Source organism: Equus caballus, chromosome 1, assembly GCF_041296265.1.
Source record: "Equus caballus isolate H_3958 breed thoroughbred chromosome 1, TB-T2T, whole genome shotgun sequence".
NCBI classification, from domain to species: Eukaryota; Metazoa; Chordata; class Mammalia; order Perissodactyla; family Equidae; genus Equus; species Equus caballus.
The window spans coordinates 142,576,805-142,595,977 of NC_091684.1; the positions used below are offsets into that span (position 1 = coordinate 142,576,805).

General features: G+C 42.8%; 1 protein-coding gene across 15 annotated transcripts in view; it reads right to left on the minus strand.

The window, feature by feature from the left end:
• Positions 1 to 19,173, minus strand: part of TLN2 (talin 2) — a 415,035-nt gene that overhangs the window by 263,237 nt on the left and 132,625 nt on the right. For 3 of the 15 annotated variants that reach the window (XM_070235503.1, XM_070235493.1, XM_014733805.3), the window contains exon 1: positions 7,589 to 7,707. The exons of the other annotated variants lie outside the window; for them this stretch is intronic. The gene's annotated coding sequence lies outside the window, so the exon portion shown is untranslated. Of the gene's footprint in view, positions 1 to 7,588; positions 7,708 to 19,173 lie in introns of those variants that run through there. 15 annotated transcript variants of the gene reach the window in all.

Consider the following 19,173-nt stretch of genomic DNA (forward strand, 5'->3'; position numbering starts at 1 on the left):
TAGGACTGCCCCACACAAAGAATTATCTGGCCTAAATGTCAATAGGCTGAAGTTGAGAAGACCTGGCTTAAGCAAGTAAAATTAAGGGCTAAGGGAATATTCCGACTTGTTCAAAGAGAGAGAGAAATGACATTGCCTTTTATAAGTGCTTTATTTATATATTTCTACCAATATTCTTTAACCAGATGTGGTATTTGACGCTATGCCCTCTGGTGTAGCTTCTATTTTGTCCACTAACATGAGGGCCCAGACACTTGAGAAACTACAACCGCCAAGACCAATATTTGCTTTTTTCCAACGGCCATGTTTACCCAAGATTATTCTGCTCTTGGTGAACTGGAAACCAACAGGCTATTGACACACTTGGAAGAGAGCCAAGAAATAGTCTAGCACCCTTTCCCATGGGTGGCAAACGGGGAATGTGGCCAAGGAGACCAATCTCTAAAAACCACCTAAACTTTTGGATGCAACCACTTTGAAACCACTTTGGAAACACATTCATATCAACAGAGCAATTCTGTTAACATTTTCAACAGCAATAAAGTGTCTTGAGAAGAGGAAAGAAAAGGGCAGTGATGTAAGGAAAACCACATGGAGGAGGAAAGTAAAGAAAGAAGAGAGAGAAGAATTATCGCCAAAGGATTTACCAGTGCTTAGACCTGAAGAAGGCAGAAAGGAAAACAATCTCACATGTAATTACTGCTCCATCAATTGTAGTTGTAAAGCCAGGGGAGACTATCCTTAGCTTGATTATTAACCCTGAATATAACCCACAACCACCCTCCACAATAACCAATAACTTGTCATTTGAATTCTACTGTTTACATACACGTGTGCATGTTTATATAAAAAATAATTCTCGTAACTGAAATCAGCTGCACCTATCCTACACGATCACTCTCACGTGCCACAGAGCTTCTGTTTTTCATAGCCATTCACCTTTACCACAAAAATTTTACTGTAGCTACAATTACTACCACCAAGTTCACCTGCTTACACAGGAAGCAAAGAGATTTCTGACTAAAGACTGTACCAACCTCACATGTGAACTCCAAATGCTATCCCTTTGAGAAAGTCTGGGCACCAAAGTATGCCTGGGATGGCAATCCTAATGTCCTGGCAATCCTGGGCACCAAAAGCTTGGGCTAACGCCTGCCTCTGGTGGGAACTTCCTCAATTTCCCAGTTTCTCCTAGAAAGGAGCTAAGGTGCTAGACCCAGAAGGTCAGGCCAGAGGTCCCCTTCCCCGAGTGTCTGGGACTCTGGGGTACAGAAAGCAATATCAGAGCAGACCCTTTGGTCCTCCCCTGTCTTAATCCCTGGAGCCTATGAATATCACCTGATTTGGAAAAAGAGTGTATATCTAGACGTGGATATTGAGGATGTTGAGATGAGACCATCCCGGATTACACATGTAAGCCCTAAATCCAATGCAAAGTGTCCTTATAAGAGCCAGAAGGGAAGACACAGAGAGAATAGAAGACCACATGAAGGCAGAGGTGGATGTTTGGAGTGAGGTAGCCATAAGGAAGAGAGGCCTGAAGGCACCAAAAGCTGGAAGAGGTGAGGAATGATTCTCCCCTAGAGCCTTCGGAAGGAGCATGGCTCTGCCAACATCCTAATTTTGGACTTCCAACCTCAAGAACTTTAAGAAAATAAATTTCTGTTCTTGTGAATGAAGGGTAGCAAAATACGCACCCCCCCCCCACCGCCATCACAATATGCACTTTGGTATAATAATTATTTTAAGCTGTAGGCAAGTGAAAAACAGCAAATGCGGGGAGAACTTTCTCTGAACTCCCCTTCTCTGCCTAAAGATAAATCTTCCAAAAGAAACTCAATTTTCATCAATCCCCTCCCCCAGGAGTTCCATCAACCAGAAAAGATTGACTCCTCTCAGGACAGGAGACTAGAAGTCGATACCACACCCAGACAAAGTTTGTCACAAACTATCATAACTCCCACCTATTCTTCAAAGGGCCCATTCATCTTCCCTAAAAATCACTCTCTCGAGGCCTACATCTCCCTCCCTTTTCCCTATTAAGATGGCATTTAAGTCTGAATTCTAAAGCTATTTCCTAGCATTACTCATTTTTACCCCATTTATATCTCCCATGAAACACGTATGTTTATAAACTTGCTTTTCTCTTGTGAAAGAGGGGTCTCAGCTAAGAAGTCAGACGAGTAGAGAAAATATTTTTCCTCCCCTCCGTAAGCCACCCAGTTTGTGCTCATTTGTTAAGGCAGCCCTGGGATATTACTGCATGGTCTAACACTGGGCCTGTCCAGCCTCAGCATCTCAGACTGGCCAGGTCAGGGGACACCTGGGCATCTTCCAGGTGCTCCTTCCCACAGTCCCTGAAGAGCTTAGCAGGGTGGGGCTGGGGATATGTCTCCAGCCCTGAAACCCCAGGCCAAAGATGTTTTCCAAAGGATGAGCTCTGGGGCAAGATCAAGGAAGTGTTCCCATCTGTCACTGGGCAGAGCCCCACCCAAAGAAACAAATCCTTCCCCAAGGTCTGTGACACCAACGACCCCAACACCTCGTGGGCCCTCTGATAAGGGGCTGCTGCCATCAATCTTTTTGCTGACGTTTACTGAGGTCTTCCCATGGGCCACACACTGTGCTTTCAACAATGTTAAGAGGTAACTACCTAATCTGAGTTTTGTTTTTATCACTTTTAGCCTTCATATATAGGACTGAAAAAAATTGTTTAGTGTTGCACCTAAAAAGAGACTGCCCCCATCAGCATGCCTCTTGAGGAGTTTGCCCAGGTCACTCAGCCAGTCCAGTCGGTGGAGGAGCCAGAACCATGATGGAGAGTGACTCCAGAGCCCACGTCTTCAGCCCTGGCCCTCACTCCACTCTGCTTCTACTCAGAGCCAGGAGGTTTGTCCCCTCCCCTCTAGCACGCTCCCTGCCAGGCCTGCCCTGCCTCAGCCCCACTGTAGCCAGAGCCTCACGCCTGGCCTAGGCCTCAGCCACTGCCCACCCATTTCCCCTAACCCCCAAACCTTATGGAGCTTAATTAAACAATCATTAGGTACACAAAATGCTCACACTCCGGATGAGGGGCCGGAGAACTCAATTCAACAGGGGACAGTGACATTTAAGTAAACAGTTACATTGTAAACACTGCAGGGGACAAGAAAAGAGCAAAATCCTGAGGTCCTAAACCAAACATGTCATCTTCAGCTACAAACCCACTCTGGCTCTTGCCAAAGTTAATGATTCCCCATAAAGGCACACATCTCAAGCAAGGTGCTGTCACTCCATCAGAAATGCCATTGCCCTGGGGAGGTGTTATGGGCTGACTGATCTGACTCCAACCTCTTTCCGCTCCAATCCAGCCTTCACCACGGTTCCGGCATCTCTAGGACAGAAAGCTTTACGACCTTTTCAGCCAATGCTTTCTTTCAGGGAAGCACTCTCACAACGCGTTTCACACACCTTTAAGAACCAATAATCACAATGCTGGCCATCTATCATCAAGGAATAACCTTAGATGCAGAAAAGCTCTCAAATATAAAGATGCAAAACATTCATTCTTTATGCTAATAAGAACTTGGAGACAACTTGATGATCCAAAAGAATGGGCTAAGTTAAATGTGTTTCATTCTCTCAGTTGGATATTACATGGCTGGAAAAATGATGTTTATGAGAACCTGAGAAAATATACTAAGTGGAAAAAACAGAAAGCAAAATTGTACTTATAGCACGATCACATCTATGTCAACTCAAGAAATAAAGCAACCAACCCCATGGGAGGAAAATCTGACAGGAAGATTAGTCAAAATACAAATTTTTCCTGAGTGGTGGGGCTATGAGTGTTTATTTCTCCCTATTTTACTTTATAATTTTTTATACATTTTCTATGACGAATATGTATTGAATTAGAGTAGAGGAAAAACAAACTTCATATTTAAGAAAAAAAAGATCAAGGCTCCCATGGCTGCCCATTGCTGCAGAGATTTCTAGAGCGACATATGGGACCCTTTGCAAGTACGTGCTTACTTCCTCCTCAGCTTCCACAGCCACTGCCCCTCCACTCCATGCACCCCACCTTCTGGCCACATTTAATTCCTTCATATTCTAGCATCTGCACCCTCCACCTCAGTACTTTTACACGCGTTGGTGTGCCCCTCCCTTCTTCTCTCTCCCGCTGGGAGGCAGTTTCCAAGAGGGCATGGGATTCATCTTTCTGGAGTCCCTTCTGTAACCCCCATGCCTAGCAAAGTCTCTGCCACATCGTAAGGTGCAATAGATGTCTGCTGAAGGAAGAAACAGAGAAGCATGAAGACCTGCTCACATGTAGCCTCCTCTCTAGCATTTCTCCTGGCCTCCAGCCTCTCCTGGCCCCCTCCATTCCACCAGGAGTTACCTGTTTATACCTGTTTTCACAGAACACAACACATACCTGATCTAACAGAACATTTACATGTTATATTTTAGTTATTTCTAGACCAGATTAGCAGCAACCACACCAGATAGATAATGAACACTGATACTTGAGAGTTTACGTGAGTTATCTCCCTTTTCCTCACAACAACCATAAGAGGTAGCTATTATCATCCTCATTGCACAGATGAAGAAACTGAGGCTTAAAGAGGTCAAGGAACACACTCAATCCCACAGCTAGGAAGCAGCAGGGCTGACTCCAAAGTTTAGGACTTGACAATCTTTTGCTGGGGCCAAAAGCCAGTCTGTATATCCTCTGCAGTGGACTGTCAACTTCTTGTGGGCAGGAAATACATTCTGCTACTCTTTGAAAGCTGGCCAACACTGCAGCGCATAGCCGACATTCCAATCCTTGCTGATTTGAATCGCAGGAGGATGGCAATAATGTGGACTACTCTGATTCATTAGGTGAGATAACCCTAGACCCACCCAGCTGGAAGTTTAAAGGGTCTGCCCGGTAAAGCAAGGGTAATCAAAACAGGTTCAAGTTCATTCAGATTAACAAATGGCTATGTAAGGAATTTAAGGGTCCAGCTGTTGCCAGAGAGCGCCCCTCAAGCAATCCAGAAGCACTTAATTAAGAAGTGGTATGTTAATTGTTGCTCTTAAATATCCCTTAGCATAGATTCCCTAAGGCCCTCTATTGGGCAATAACGTCTTACATTCATGTCACAGATCATATTTCAAAAAGCTCTTTTAGGCAGTCTAGTGCAATTTATTATGTAGGTACTTTAATGTTTTCAAATTTTCCCTATAATTCTTTAAGTTAGGTGACTTCCCACCATTCCTTTACTACTGAAATTTTTTACTGTACCAAAAGAATGATATAAATGCTTCTCAAAACGATATTTATAAACTTTACTCACCCCTGGCAAGTCAGGGGGGAGAGTCTGTGCCCTGAGCGTTAGCTGGGACACCACACAGCCTGCAGACCCGCCGTGTTTTAACACTTATTAACAGCTTGTCTGGGATTGCTGCTGGTGAATCTCTAGCACAAATTAGCAGATCTTACATGTCCCCCTCCTCCTTGGGGCTAATTGCACAGGGGACAAGGGGATATTTATATAAGCATTTCTGAGAACATGTGTGTCATTTGGGGGAGTGCGGGCTCTTACATAGCAGGAGAAAATTAATGTGCTCAGGAAAAACAACACAGAAGTGTGATTTGTGAAAAAGAAACCTATAAGGTAAATAATACGGGAAGGGACTAACCTGAGCATAACCTGCAGGGGTGGCAGAACTTTCTCATCCACATCTAAAATCTTCATAGTGTGTGGATTGAAATAAGGTTGCCCCCACCACGAGAAGAGGCCAACACAGCCGGTCCCAGTGACGATTCTGACTGTCCGTCCTGTCACCTGCAAGACCAGCCTCTCAACCCTACAAAGCAGCCAGAAACCTGGCTGCCTGACTCCTATCAGTAGATGACTTCCATCAAGCCTACAGGAGCCTGTCTTAAATGGGGAAAAGCCCACCAGACAAGGCCTCTGAAGGCCCAAGACTGAGTCACCGTCCTGCCCCATACAAGCCGTGTGGCTATGCCTTCTGAGCCTCCGAGTCTCCATTTCTCATCTGCAAAATAGCACATGCACTGCTTTTAGCCCCAACCCTTGACAACAGGAGGACACGTGCAATAATTTTAAAAGATAAGACACCACCACTGAGGATATGCATACTGTCATGTTTTTAAAAAATTAAATGCCCCTTATGGACTAATTTATTGGCTCAATGAATAGGAATGTGCATGTGGCACTGGGCTAGTCCCTGGGGAACACAGGAAGGAGTAAGGCCAGGCCTCCGCTGCAGAACCATACCCCTAGTCCGGGGGAAGGAAGGACACATGAACAAATGACTACAATAAAATGTGATGTGCACAGGGGGTAATCATCCAAAGTGTTCTGGGAGACGCTGGTAAGGGAACTTGAAGGAATCACAGAAGGCCAGGAGACCCGACTCTGGCAGGATGACAGAAGCCGTGCCTTACATGGGAGAGGGACATCATAATGTAAAGCAGCAGCAGGAAAATGAGTGGGAGCATTCCAGGAGGGCCAGACAAGGCAGGACCAGGAGGAGGGAGGCGCAATCAGGGAGGCAGGCAGGGGTGGGCACCACCGCCTGTGTTACTGCATTTCAGCCTCACTCTTCTGCTGTAACCATAACAAATCCCAAGTTAACAGTGAGGGCCACAACCCACAGACACCAGGAGGTGGGCAGTCGACTGTCTCAGCGACCCCTTGCCACACAGTTATTGCACTCCGGCGTGTCGAAGTTAAACAAGAGGTAAGGCAGCAAGACACAGGGGTAAGAACAAACCAAAATGGTTTAAAGAAAAAAATTTTTTTAATATCATAAGTAGACAAGGCTATAATAGTAACATTTATCTGGTATGGGGCATAAATTGGCTCTAGAGAAAAATAAAATTAGAACATTAGAGTTAGTTCAAGAGAAGATAATTTCCCCCAAACTGTTCAAGTGCACCTGTTAGGTGCCAGGTATCAGGCATCTGAAGATGAAGAAGCTAGTCCTTGACCTCAAGGAGCTTGTAAGCTAAAAAGAAAAGGAAGTGAAGGCTTCATTTAACAGCGGGTGATAAGAGCTAACAGGGTGAACACAGGGTGCTGTGGGGCATCTAACAGAAACCAGAGCCAGGAGGAGGGACGAGTAGGGGGAGCTTTCTCCAGGGAGAGGATATTTAATTCTGGAGCCTGAGAAGAAAGGAGAGAAAGGGGGAAGGGGCAGGATACTGCAAGAGGGAGCAGTAAGGACAGAGTTTCGGAGGCAGCAGGAACCGGGCACTTCAGGGAACCCTCAAGAGACTGGAAAGCCTGAGCCCAGGGCGTCGGGAATGTTCTGGAAGGAGATGAGGTGGGAGTGGTGATCTGAAGACTGAGGACAGTGGCAGGCTACTGGTCATGGTCACAGAGAATAATGCCCCTTTTCGCAAGAAAAGATTTTTTACCCCAACATCATCTTCAATATAAAGTGCCTGGCTCATTAGTGCTTGGAAATGTCGGCAATCGTTACTGGAATGTCAGAACACTGCATGCACTTTCTGTTCAGTAATGCAGGAGAAGGGTGGAGAATTTAGCCACAAGACTCCCTAAAGGACCTTAACATAAGGTAAACTCACCTGTAAAATGGTCCCATGGCAGAGACCCTAATGAAGCATGACAATTATTCCACACAGGCTCTCAGCTCCTCTGGCGAAAGCATTAACTGTTATGGAAAGGGCTGGAGGAAAGCGGACACACCCGCTGAGGAGGGGCCTCAGTGGGGTGTGTTACATTCCTTTGAAAACGGGCCCCTGCTATAATTTGTGTAATCAGACCAGAGATTGGACTGCAGAACTCTGCTTCCCATTTATTACAATATCACACTCCTGCCCAGGAAACCCCACCCCAGCTTTTGTTTGGAATTCTTTTCCTTGATTAGGTGTAAGCCCTATTATTCCCACCAATCAAAAATAAAACATGGGTCTGATGAAGCTGCAGCATGCGGCACAGTCAGAAACTGACTTCCATGAATCGGGCTAGCTCATTCTTTTCTTCTGTCTCGTTTTAAAATGATGACTTCTTTTTCATTTCCTATTCTGTGGAGGAAGAGTGGGAAGCAGGGACATTTTGTACAAATAGAAAGGCAAAAGGCAAATCATTTTTGCTCTCTGGAAAGAGTCATGCAAGCCCAGGAGAACACTCTCCAGGCTGTGCACACAGCCCCTCACTGCCTCCTGGAGCCAACGCTCGGCTGCCGCTCTGCACACTCAGCTAGTGGGAAGGGGTGAAGGAGGCCTCAGAGCCCCATCTTTGCAAACGCTGCTCTCCATGGAGCTGCTCCCACTGCCTCCTGGCAGCAATGGCAGTGCTGCACTGAGATGGCTATCTGGCTGTCTTCCTATGCAATTCAGCTCAATCCAATCCCAAAGAAGGGCTGAGGAGCAGGGCAGAAGCCATTATCCAGACAGCAGGAAGACTTATTCTCCAGGATAGTTGATAATTCTTACAATGAAAGATAGAGGTTACAGGAAAATTTTATTTCAAAGCAGTGAGATTAGAAGAAAAAGGATGAATCACTTCATTATTTAGCAAATACTTCAGCAATGTAAAAGATGTTTGGTGGTCTGTTCAGCCTAAAGGGGCAGCCTCAGGTACCACGGGACCCGCCTCACCTCCACCAAAGCTGTCTGGGCAGGGGTGAAGCTCTAACTTTGAGGCAGCTCATCCATTGTCCAGCAGGGACCTAATGCTTAGGTGGCCTGGCTCAAACAGCGCAATTCTGGCCAATAGGATTCTCCCCAGTAACTCTGAACCATTCCATTGGGTGGAATTCTAGCTGGGAGGTTGGAAGCTCAGGAAATCAGAAAGACTGGGGCTGGGGCAGCCACAGAACACTACAGCAAACTCCTGAGTAAGGAGGCATGACCTCGCAAGTTCATCTGTACAACAAGAAGATAAAGGACACCTTAAGACAGGAACCAGGGATGCAGGACCCCAGAAGAATACTCTCAGTCCAGTTCCCATGAGCCCTGGGGCACTTCATTTCCTATCCTGTGATAGCCCCAAAGATACATAGAAACCTTCCCTGTTTACCAAACTTGTGTGACTGGATTTCTATCACAACCAAAGACCTTGCCTAAAATAAGCACCCAACACGTGTCTGGTGCTGTGACAACAGTACTATCTCTGAGCTGTATAGAAGACAAAACCCCTTACTAGATAATTGCAGAATATGGTAGTATGGCTGCAAGAACACAGCTCACTTTGGGCCGGATTTGCCAGAACGCTCTTTAGAAGAGAAAGGACTCCACTTTGCCCATGAAGAGCAGGAAGGGTGTAGTTAAACAGTGAGGACAATGTGATAATGTCTCCCTGAAACCGGGCTTCATTACTGCAATTCCTCTGGGCTCAGTCCACATCCGCTGGCCTCAGTTAGACTGTAGCCCACACACAACTGGGAGAGGTTCTACTGGCAAGCTCTCCCACCTCAATTCTTGGTGATCCTAGTAAAATACAGCAATCCCCAGAGGAAGCTACTTGGAGCTCTCTTAACAATGCGCTGGCATGCTGAAAGACAAGAGGCACAGCAAGCTGCTGGAGAAGCCCCGCCTCTGAACTTCTCCTGGCCCGCCTTCTTGTTCACAGCATTAGCAGAAGAGGAAGGGGATGTTCATTCACAGAAGTCCAAATGGCACCAGAAACTACATCCTGATCTCATATGATAAGTTTTCAGGGATAAGGGTGGGAATGGAGATGGAAACAAAGTAAGACGCAAATAAGAAGCTAACCATTTATCAGAGGAAATATGATATATACACAATTGACCTAATCACATGCATGCACAACCCCTAATTGCTATAAAGTCTACATAAAACGTACGAGGAAATCATTTCTAAATCCTAGATGCGAGGAAATTTCCTTGAGAAATGCAATTGAGTTGGAATATAAAAGCCCCTAGTTATGTAGGCAAGATCAATATTACTGTACAAACATGATTTAAATTAGTAAAATAAATTACAACAATGGCTTTCAAACTTTTTAGCAGCAGAGTGTTGTCTTCAAATGTAATTTTACTTAGAAGTCCAATAAGCAATGCAGATTCCTAAAAGCAGATTTGCTCTAGTTGCTTGGAGGAAACAAGATGTGGAGCCCCACAGACCAGCAAGCCGCAGAGGGGCCTCCACAGGACACACAGGACCCGCTGAAACGAAAGCTTATGGCTTTCAGGCACACGTGGTAATTTGAAATTTACCTAATGGAAGTGGTCCCAGGTAGTACAATCTACTCACAAAAAGGGACGATCATTTACAAGGTAAGGGCTGAGGTTACATTCTGAGCCTGTGGCTTTAACTCCGCCAGCCCACTCTTCAGCAATGCAGATAAGGAGCCCCCAACCACAGCAAAGTACCAGGGTTCTGGGCTATCACGTTGCACATCTTGTATGTCATTCTTTTCCTCTTTTCTAAATTCACTGCCCCCATGCAGCCCCCCAAACCCCCTTGGATCTCACAATTAGTAAGGATGTGATAATGTCTCCCTGAAACCGGGCTTCATTACTGCAATTTTCTGAATTTCAACCCTACCAATTTATTCTCAGGGCACACTTAGAATGTGGCTCCATCTGCCTAAGGAGAACATGACTTCCAGACCCCCAAGACTCATCTCAGCCTGGGTCACTGCCACTGGCTAGACCCCTCAATTCCACCCATACTCTCCTTCAGAAAAATCAAATAGGTTCACGTAAGTCGGTCTTGCCCAAAGTGTGTTCCTAGGATTCCTGCAGAGGTCCTGGTCCAGAATGTCCTCAGATGCTTCAACATGCTCCTCTACATGGTGAATTCCTTAGAGGAAAACCAGGTGGGAGAACCTTAATGAATCACATCCCACATTACTGCCAAGTCCTTAGGGAAATAATCAGTGACAAACATTTCCCCCAATTATAGTTAATTTGATACTTGTCTTTATAAGAAAGTATTTATTTATAAGAAAATAAGTCAGAAATGAGCAAACACATGGTGAATTACAAGTAGTGTCCCATTACAATCAGGAAGATGACAAGTATGTCTGTTACTATTCAACATTTTACTTCACCCTCTAACCAATGCAGAGACATGAAATAAGGTAAAATATTAGGAAGAAAGCAATAAAACTCTTTTTTTTTTTTTTTTTTTTTGCAAATGAAATGCTTGTCTGCCTAGAATCTAGTGGATTGTAGATGGTCTGATACAGTAACCATTTAAAAAGTGTCATTGAAAAAAAGTTCCACTCATAATAGCAAGAAGGCAGGCAGGCAGAAGGGAAAGGAGAAAAACAAAAAGAAAATAACTGGAAATAAACCAGCTCATAAATACGCCAAAACGATCTTATTTTAAATTTTACTGAAGGATATTAAAGAAGATACTAATAGTGGCGAGAGCTACCACTTCCCAGATAGAAAGACTCAATATTGTAAGACAGCGGTTCTCCCTCTGTCAGTTTATAAAGTCAGTATGAGCCAACATCTCAACAGGACAATCTGCACAACTTACAAGGCCAACTCTAAAGTGGAACTGGAAGAGAAAGCTTCAGAGTGACTAATTCTGAAGGGAAACTTACCCCAACAAAACTCAACATGCTGTAAAGCTACAGTAATTGGTATCACAGAAATAGATCATTAAATAGGAGTGAGAGTACAGAAAACATACACAGACATTTAGGATACAATAAATGTATCATTTAAAATAAGTACAAGAGCAAATTGTTCCATATATTGTAATTGGAAAAGTCAACATCCACATAAAATTGTTACAGCTCTACCACTATCAGACACAGAGACAAATTCCAGGTAGATAAGAGACATGAATGTAAAAAAATTGTAAAACCAGAAAACAATATGAATACCATTTACATTTACAAAGCCCAAAAGACAAAGAAAAGTTCACAGATGTGACAACACAATAGTTAAACCTTGTATGTTTCATGAACAAAGTCAAAGACATGCTACAAAGAGACATTATTGGGGGCCGGCCCAGTAGCCAAGTGGTTAAGTTTGCGCGCGCCACTTCAGCGGCCCAGGGTTTCACCGGTTCAGATCCTGGGCACGGACATGGCACCGCACATCAGGCCATGTTGAGGCAGCATCCCACATGCCACAAGTAGAAGGCCCCACAACTGAAATATACAACTTTGTACTGAGAGGATTTGGGGAGAAAAAGCAATTAAAAAAAAAAGATTCGCAACAGCTGTTAGCTCAGGTGCCAATCTAAAAAAAAAAAATTATTTACAAAGGATTTTTTGAAGGGGGAGCACGATTAACTTCATCTATTACGTTTTACTCTAAAGCTTCCTATAATGCTTAAATCCTTCATAAGTGGGAATTCAAATATTGTTAATATTTATATGTTTTTAATCAAAAAAAGGTTAATATAAAGGAACATTTCAACAAGTCCTTTCATAAATATTCACAAACTAAAAATTAGTAGAGTAAAAAAAATTTGCTTTCTATTTTTCAGGAAAAAATAAGAGGAATGTGGACAATTATGTGAAATATCTTCCTTTAAGCATTCTCCTTAGGGCTTCTCCCATGGATGTTCTGGAAGAGAAACTATGCACTTCAAAGGGTGTGCCTCTAGGTTTTTGACAATTATTTGATGCCCATACTAGTAACAAACAAAAATCATCTCAAGAGTAAACTAAGAACCTCATAAGGAAGAGACTTCGCAATTCCTAACCTATGGGAAGGTGTTCTTTGTTCATTTTAAAAGGGATACAATTTGCAAAATCCAAAAATTCTGTGAATTTTTCATAGCAAATGCAGCATAAAAGATTTTTAAAAATCCCCATCTCTGCCAAACCCTTAAGTTTTCTCCCCATCTATAAGGAGACCTACTGGAGTCTTGCTAGAGTGCTGAATTTGGGATTGAGGTGCAAAGCTATCACGCAAGTGACACACTCCTTCACCGCAAAATAGAATCCCCTGGGCCAGTCTTGTAGCCCTGTCTCACTCTTAGGTGAAAAAACTCAGGCTCAGAAAGCAGCATGATCCTGCCTTTTCCATTCTTTCCAGAAAATAGTCCTTTCTGGCCCTAGTTAAGTCATACTTTTTATTTTACCCTTTACTAAATAGTAAACAAGTAACCCTAAACCTGTACAGTTTCTCTCTCCCACCATCCTAGAAATAGCATATGCCACTTATTTCAAAAGTCTGCAATTCTCCTGGATTTTTCCATCAGTCAAATTTACTAATATTTTAGCCTTTCTTTTCCAAAAGCAATTTTATTGTGTATCTCTAAGTCCTCTTAAGTGAAAACTACAGCCTTCAGATACAAGTAGGGCTTAAAACTCAATCAAAACTCCATGTCTAGCATCAACAGCTGGTATAAGAAGTCTCGCTTCCCCACCCTAGATCAAGGGACGCTCATCTACAGGATTTCTAGTCACTCCAAGTAGTCCCTGTGTGCAGGAAACACGCAAGTGAGCATCAGCCACCCCTCAAGGTCGTCTCTTCTCCAGCCATGATAAGAGGAGAGGATAGAGAATCACTCTGACACAAAAGTCTTCCTCACGTTGTAATTGTTCCACAAACATCTGTTATACCTATTTATATTAAGTATCTTGACTGATCCTGGTTAACGTTTACCCATTCGCATCCAGTAATTAACTCCTTTTCTATCAGAAAATTCAATTCTTTGAAATTCTGACAAGCCTAGTGAGAGAAAATAATACAATTCCAGGACTGAATCTCTGCTGTGTTCTGTAGCTTAGACTACTGGCAAAAAATAACTAGATTAAAAGATATTTATCACAAGCTAATGGCTTAGCATAAAACTTAAACAATAGCTATTAAACAGAAACATCATTTCTGTAATTTTTCCTGACAACTTAGGTATTTAATAAATAACGAGGAAGCATTTTTCCACCTAAATTATAAAGCATAACACAAAGGGCATACAGAAGACAAATATTCAGTCCCTTCCATATTAAATGATGGGTATAAAACGCATTTCTTTTTATGTGCATTTTCTTAAAAGGCTTGAAATGATGCACACCAAATTCTTAACACTCTTGAAGAAGTGGGAAAAGGTGAGGAGAGAGACTTTTACATTGTAGTTTCTAAAATATCTGTATAATTTGACTTCTCTAACATGTATCAATTTTGTCATTAATGTAAAACTATGCTGGCAAAGATGCACTGAAAATAGCACTGTAGTGACTTGCTTGTGGTACTGTAAATTGGTACAACCCTTCCCACAAGGTATGTAATAGCTTTAGAAATATTTATATCCATTCACTCAGCAATTATATTTATTTTACAAGTTTTCTATAATTTGGCTACGTTATTTTTAAAGAAAAGCAATCTAGCTTAATACATGTATCACATTAGATCTTTAAAATGTAGACTTTTGAAATGTAAGCTGGAAAAACTAATAGTAGAGTTGATTCTCGTTATCTGCAGCAGTTATGTTCTACAAAGTCACCATAAATACTGAATTAGTGAACACCGAACTATTGCTCCAAGGGGAAACACAGGGTTAGGTTCTTGGGAGTCTCTGGTCACAACATTTTCATCAATTGATCAATACATAACCTTGTTTTATGTGTGTTTCTGTTTAAAGACACATGAGATAGACAGATAGATATGATTAACATTGAACTCATGGCCAGCAGCACTATAACTCAGGCCTGAACGAAGCTTATCTAATATGTATTTTCTCCGTAAAGCACATTACAGTCTTCTTGCACTTACAAACACTAGACAGCACTTCAGCACTACACTTACAGGCCATTTTAAACAGCAAAATCACCAATAAAAAGCACAAATTTCTGAAAAACACGTCACTAAATAGACCATGAAAAGGACACTTGTTTACAGTCTGAGAGCTGAAATAAGAAGGCAGAGCGTCACCTTGTTCGACCTCAGTGGGAACAGATGCATCAGATGACTCAAATTTGTTGCCTCTCTGCACAAATGTGTGTCCAAGACTGACCATAAAATCACCAGGAGTATTGATTTTTGTCTTACAAATAAATTTTAGCAAGTAGACAAACTTGCAAATACAGAATCCATGTGTAATGAGAATCAACTGTATGTCTTGCCTTTTAATAGTGAGAACAAAATACTCAAAAGATAGATTAACAGCAGAGTAAAATATCCATTAAAAGCTTTCTTGCCTCTGCTAACTCAGTGGTTCTCGCCCAGGTGTGATTTTGCTCCCAGGGGACATTTGGCACTATCTGGAGATAAATGTTGATTGCCATGATTGGGTCTAGTGGGTTGAGGCCAGGGATGCTGCAAACATCCAACAACACTCAAGACTATCTGGCCCAAAATGTCAATAGTGCCAAGACTGGGGCTGGCCCTGTGGCCGAGTGGTTAAGTTCGTGCGCTCCGCTGCAGGCGGCCCAGTGTTTCGTTGGTTCGAATCCTGGGTGTGGACGTGCCACTGCTCATCAAGCCATGCTGAGGCGGCGTCCCACGTGCCACAACTAGAAGGACCCACAACGAAGAATATACAACTATGTACCGGGGGGCTTTGGGGAGAAAAAGGAAAAAAATAAAATCTTTAAAAAAAAAAAAAAAAAGACTTGATGCTTTCCAGCATCTCCTTCTTAAAAAAAAAAAAAAAAAAAAATAGTGCCAAGACTGAGAAAGCTTGTGCTAACTAACCTACTGTCAATATTTTTTTAAGTGTATGTTCCAGCACCTTCTATCAACATACATTTTAATGCCTAAAACAATAAATAATTAAATATCGAGGACAAAGCAGCTCTCATATTTCTTGGTGGTCTTTTATTTATAGACAAATTTTTATTAAATGCAGTTGAAGACACAAAGCACTTAGAAGCTATATTGAAAAGTGCGACTTTTCCTATCATTTCCACTGAGCTTGTAATGACGAATGGAGTAACTCCAACAATAATGTAAAACACAGAGCCAGTGTGAAATCTAGTTTCTGTTTTAACACTAGGTAAGTAAAAGTCATGACGGCACAGGAAGTGAGAAGTGTAGTCTACAGTATACTGTCCACGAAATGGAGCTCTTTCAGAGTAAGTCAAGAACCTTTGAGAAGGTTATTATGGGTACTCCGCCTGAGAAGAAAATTCAAATCTTACTAAGCCTGATTTTAGGAAAAGAGGCCCAACTTAAGTGGCCTCCAAAATATCCTTAACTGTATAAATGCTGCACGCCTCCTTCACTGCCCTCTATGTGGCTTCAGTATTACACATTTATTTAGTCCTGAATCAATCACATTTTTAAATAATGAATCAAACAATCTATAGAGTAACCTCCAAGGTTACTCAAGAGCATTCCAAAATCACTGTGCTAACATAACAAAGATAAATAATTCCCAACTGGGAGGCAGACTAGCAGACCAAGAACTGCACTTGGAGTTTGAAAGCTGAATTCTTGGCTGCATGGGTTTAGAGCCAAGTGATTATTTCAAGTCTTTTATCCTGGAAAGTTGTTTCAGCTCAATTGTGCAAATATAAGGATACGATATTATTTCCTGTTCTAAGTATGCTCTGTTGGAGATTATATTCTCTGCTGCCAAATGCCTTCAACTTCCTACAGGGTCTTGTTGACCACTCGGTCCTAGAAACTCTCCTCCAAACTTCTGCAACCTCTCTGGCCACTCTCTCAGGCTCCCACTCTCCCAGGCTCCTGCTCTTTCCCTAACCCAGCCTACATTTGCAGCCCTACATACTGCCCTCCAGGCCAGTACTCTTCAGACCACCAGGATCAGAACCACCCAAGGAGATGGAGATTAAAATGTGATTCCCAGACCACATTCCTGACCTACTAATTGGAATCTCGGGTGGAAGAGTTGGGAATATGCATTTGGAGTCCACCTCCCAGTTATTTAAGAACTATAGTCCCAGCCATAGAAAAACACCTGTGGCTTCCTGAAAATGCCATCATCACATCTCCTGAAAATGCCATCATTGTATCTTTGATCCATTTAGCACGATTCCCTCTGCTCTAAACACCTACCCATTGTCCAACCCTACTCTCTGAGCCCATTTTAAGCATCCTAGCTGAGCTAGGAAATGTCATCTGTTAACGCCTTCAGTTGAGAGAAACGCCTCTTTTCTAAACTTCCATAGCATGCTACATACCATATCCACCACACAAAATCATAATTGTGAATTTATTGGCTTCCCAACCAGACTGGGAGCTCAACAGTAGGGACTATGTGCCATACCTGGGTTCCTCTCCAGTGCCAGCACAGCTCCTGGGACATAATAGGAATTCATTGGTTGAATAAGTGAATGAATAGATAGATGGAAGGACGGGGGGATGGACAGCCTGCCTCTGAATGGCAATATTGGACTTCACGAATTCTACATAATTTGTGATTAACATTAATGTGAAAAAATAGAAGACTCAATTGAGTAAACTCTAACTGAGGAGTCTTAAGTGAGTGGGGTATGTCTTTCAGAGAGCAAAGAGGAAAGGTAGTTCTCCAGAGCTATTAAAGTCTGCCACGCTGTAGGGTCTCAAAAAAGTCAGCTAATTGACTGAGCATGTGCAGTCCTAGTAAGGAGCAAAAACAGATGATGAGAATGAAAAGTGGTCACCAAACAACTTTTCTGGGCATGGGCAGATTATGTTTAAAGCCAAGGTTAAATACTGTGACCAAGGACCAAGGCAAAAAAATACTGTAATCAGCCCAAGTGGATCTGCATAGAGGGAGAAGTATAGACTCACTGGAGCTCATTCACCCTGGGATTCCAAGCTGCCCATGATTTAAAGCAGGAATGCACATTTTTTCATTGTTAACCCATTCTCTAGCCTCTTATTCCTTTCTACCTTTCTAGATTTTCCTTTGGGAAATCACTATACAGTAGCCACAGAATGAGTGCTTTTGGCCCTAAACTGAACTCCCGAGGTTGACCCTTACTGGCACAAGCCAATCGGTACAGCCTCATCCCCATTCAAACTAATTCTAGGATGAGGAGAAACCCAGGCCTAAGCACGTGGCGCTCCCCTGGCTGCCATGATGGTTAAGACTGGTCCAGTCAAAGCAAAGCTCAGGTCCTTTATTTGACGGTTATGGATGTGAACAAAGAAACATGTAGCTAGCCCTGATTGCTGCTCACAGCCATCTTGAGAACATGAGGAAAACAGACCCTAGAGAACCATGTCTACAACTTGAAAAGGGGACATTTTTTCTGTTATCTAGCCAATGCATTATCTTTATTTTTTAAGCTAATTCAGACTTTCTATTATCCAAAGCATCATGATACATGCCAACTCCTACCTTTCAAGCTGATCCTTCCCTTTTCTCTTTGTACATAAATAAACGCAGTGTCCCAAGAGCCTGTGTACCACCCCGCAACAACACCTCAGCCATTCCCACCTCCACACCTATGTGTCATTACCCCTGCCTAAAATATTCTTCCCTTGCTCTCTGTTATTCAAATCCTGTCTGGTCTTCTAGACTCAGGCTGGAGTCCTAATCCCTCTGAGGGCAGACATCCAAGACCATAGTTCTCTTGTCTCCTCTGAGCTCCAACCTCGAGTACATTATCGATACTAGCTGTCATCCATATCCTACTTTATACTTTTAATTATCCTTTTGCAAACATATCTCAAACTGGGATGCAAACTCTGTATACTTTTGCAACCCCATGTAAATGGCCCCTTGAACAATGTCTTGTGATTAGCAGAAAACCAATAAATCCTCTTCAGGCAAATCCAAAATTTGATTTAAACCTCCTGATCACTGGCAGTCCTACCCTCTTAAATCACATAGCAATGCAGAGGATAGAAAGGAATTTCAGATGCAACATATTTCAACATTATGCAGTTGGCCATGGTCCTGTCACATTTCACAACCAGACTGGCAGCAAACAGCTGGATGAAGATCAGAAATTTATCGGGCTGTCTTCCCATCAGTAGATCACTGAAGTCCTTCCAATGACAATGCAGCCTAACTCTGAGTTCTAAGAAGTAAGGTCCCATAGCTTTCAAACATCTGTATAACATCATCCTAGGGGCAACACCAGAATGGAAGACACGAAAGCACAGCCCAAGGCACCCATGGAACAATAGGCTCCCATCACCTCTAAGCCTTTTATATCCCCTTTCATATTTGTAGTCCCAGGTCCCTTTAGAGCACTCAGGGGTACGTGTGTAAGATTTAAATGAGGGACATGAAGTAAACAGATTGAGATTTATCCCCATGATACAGATGGTTAGGAGACAATGAGTAAGTTGAGGAATTATGTCAGGACCCAG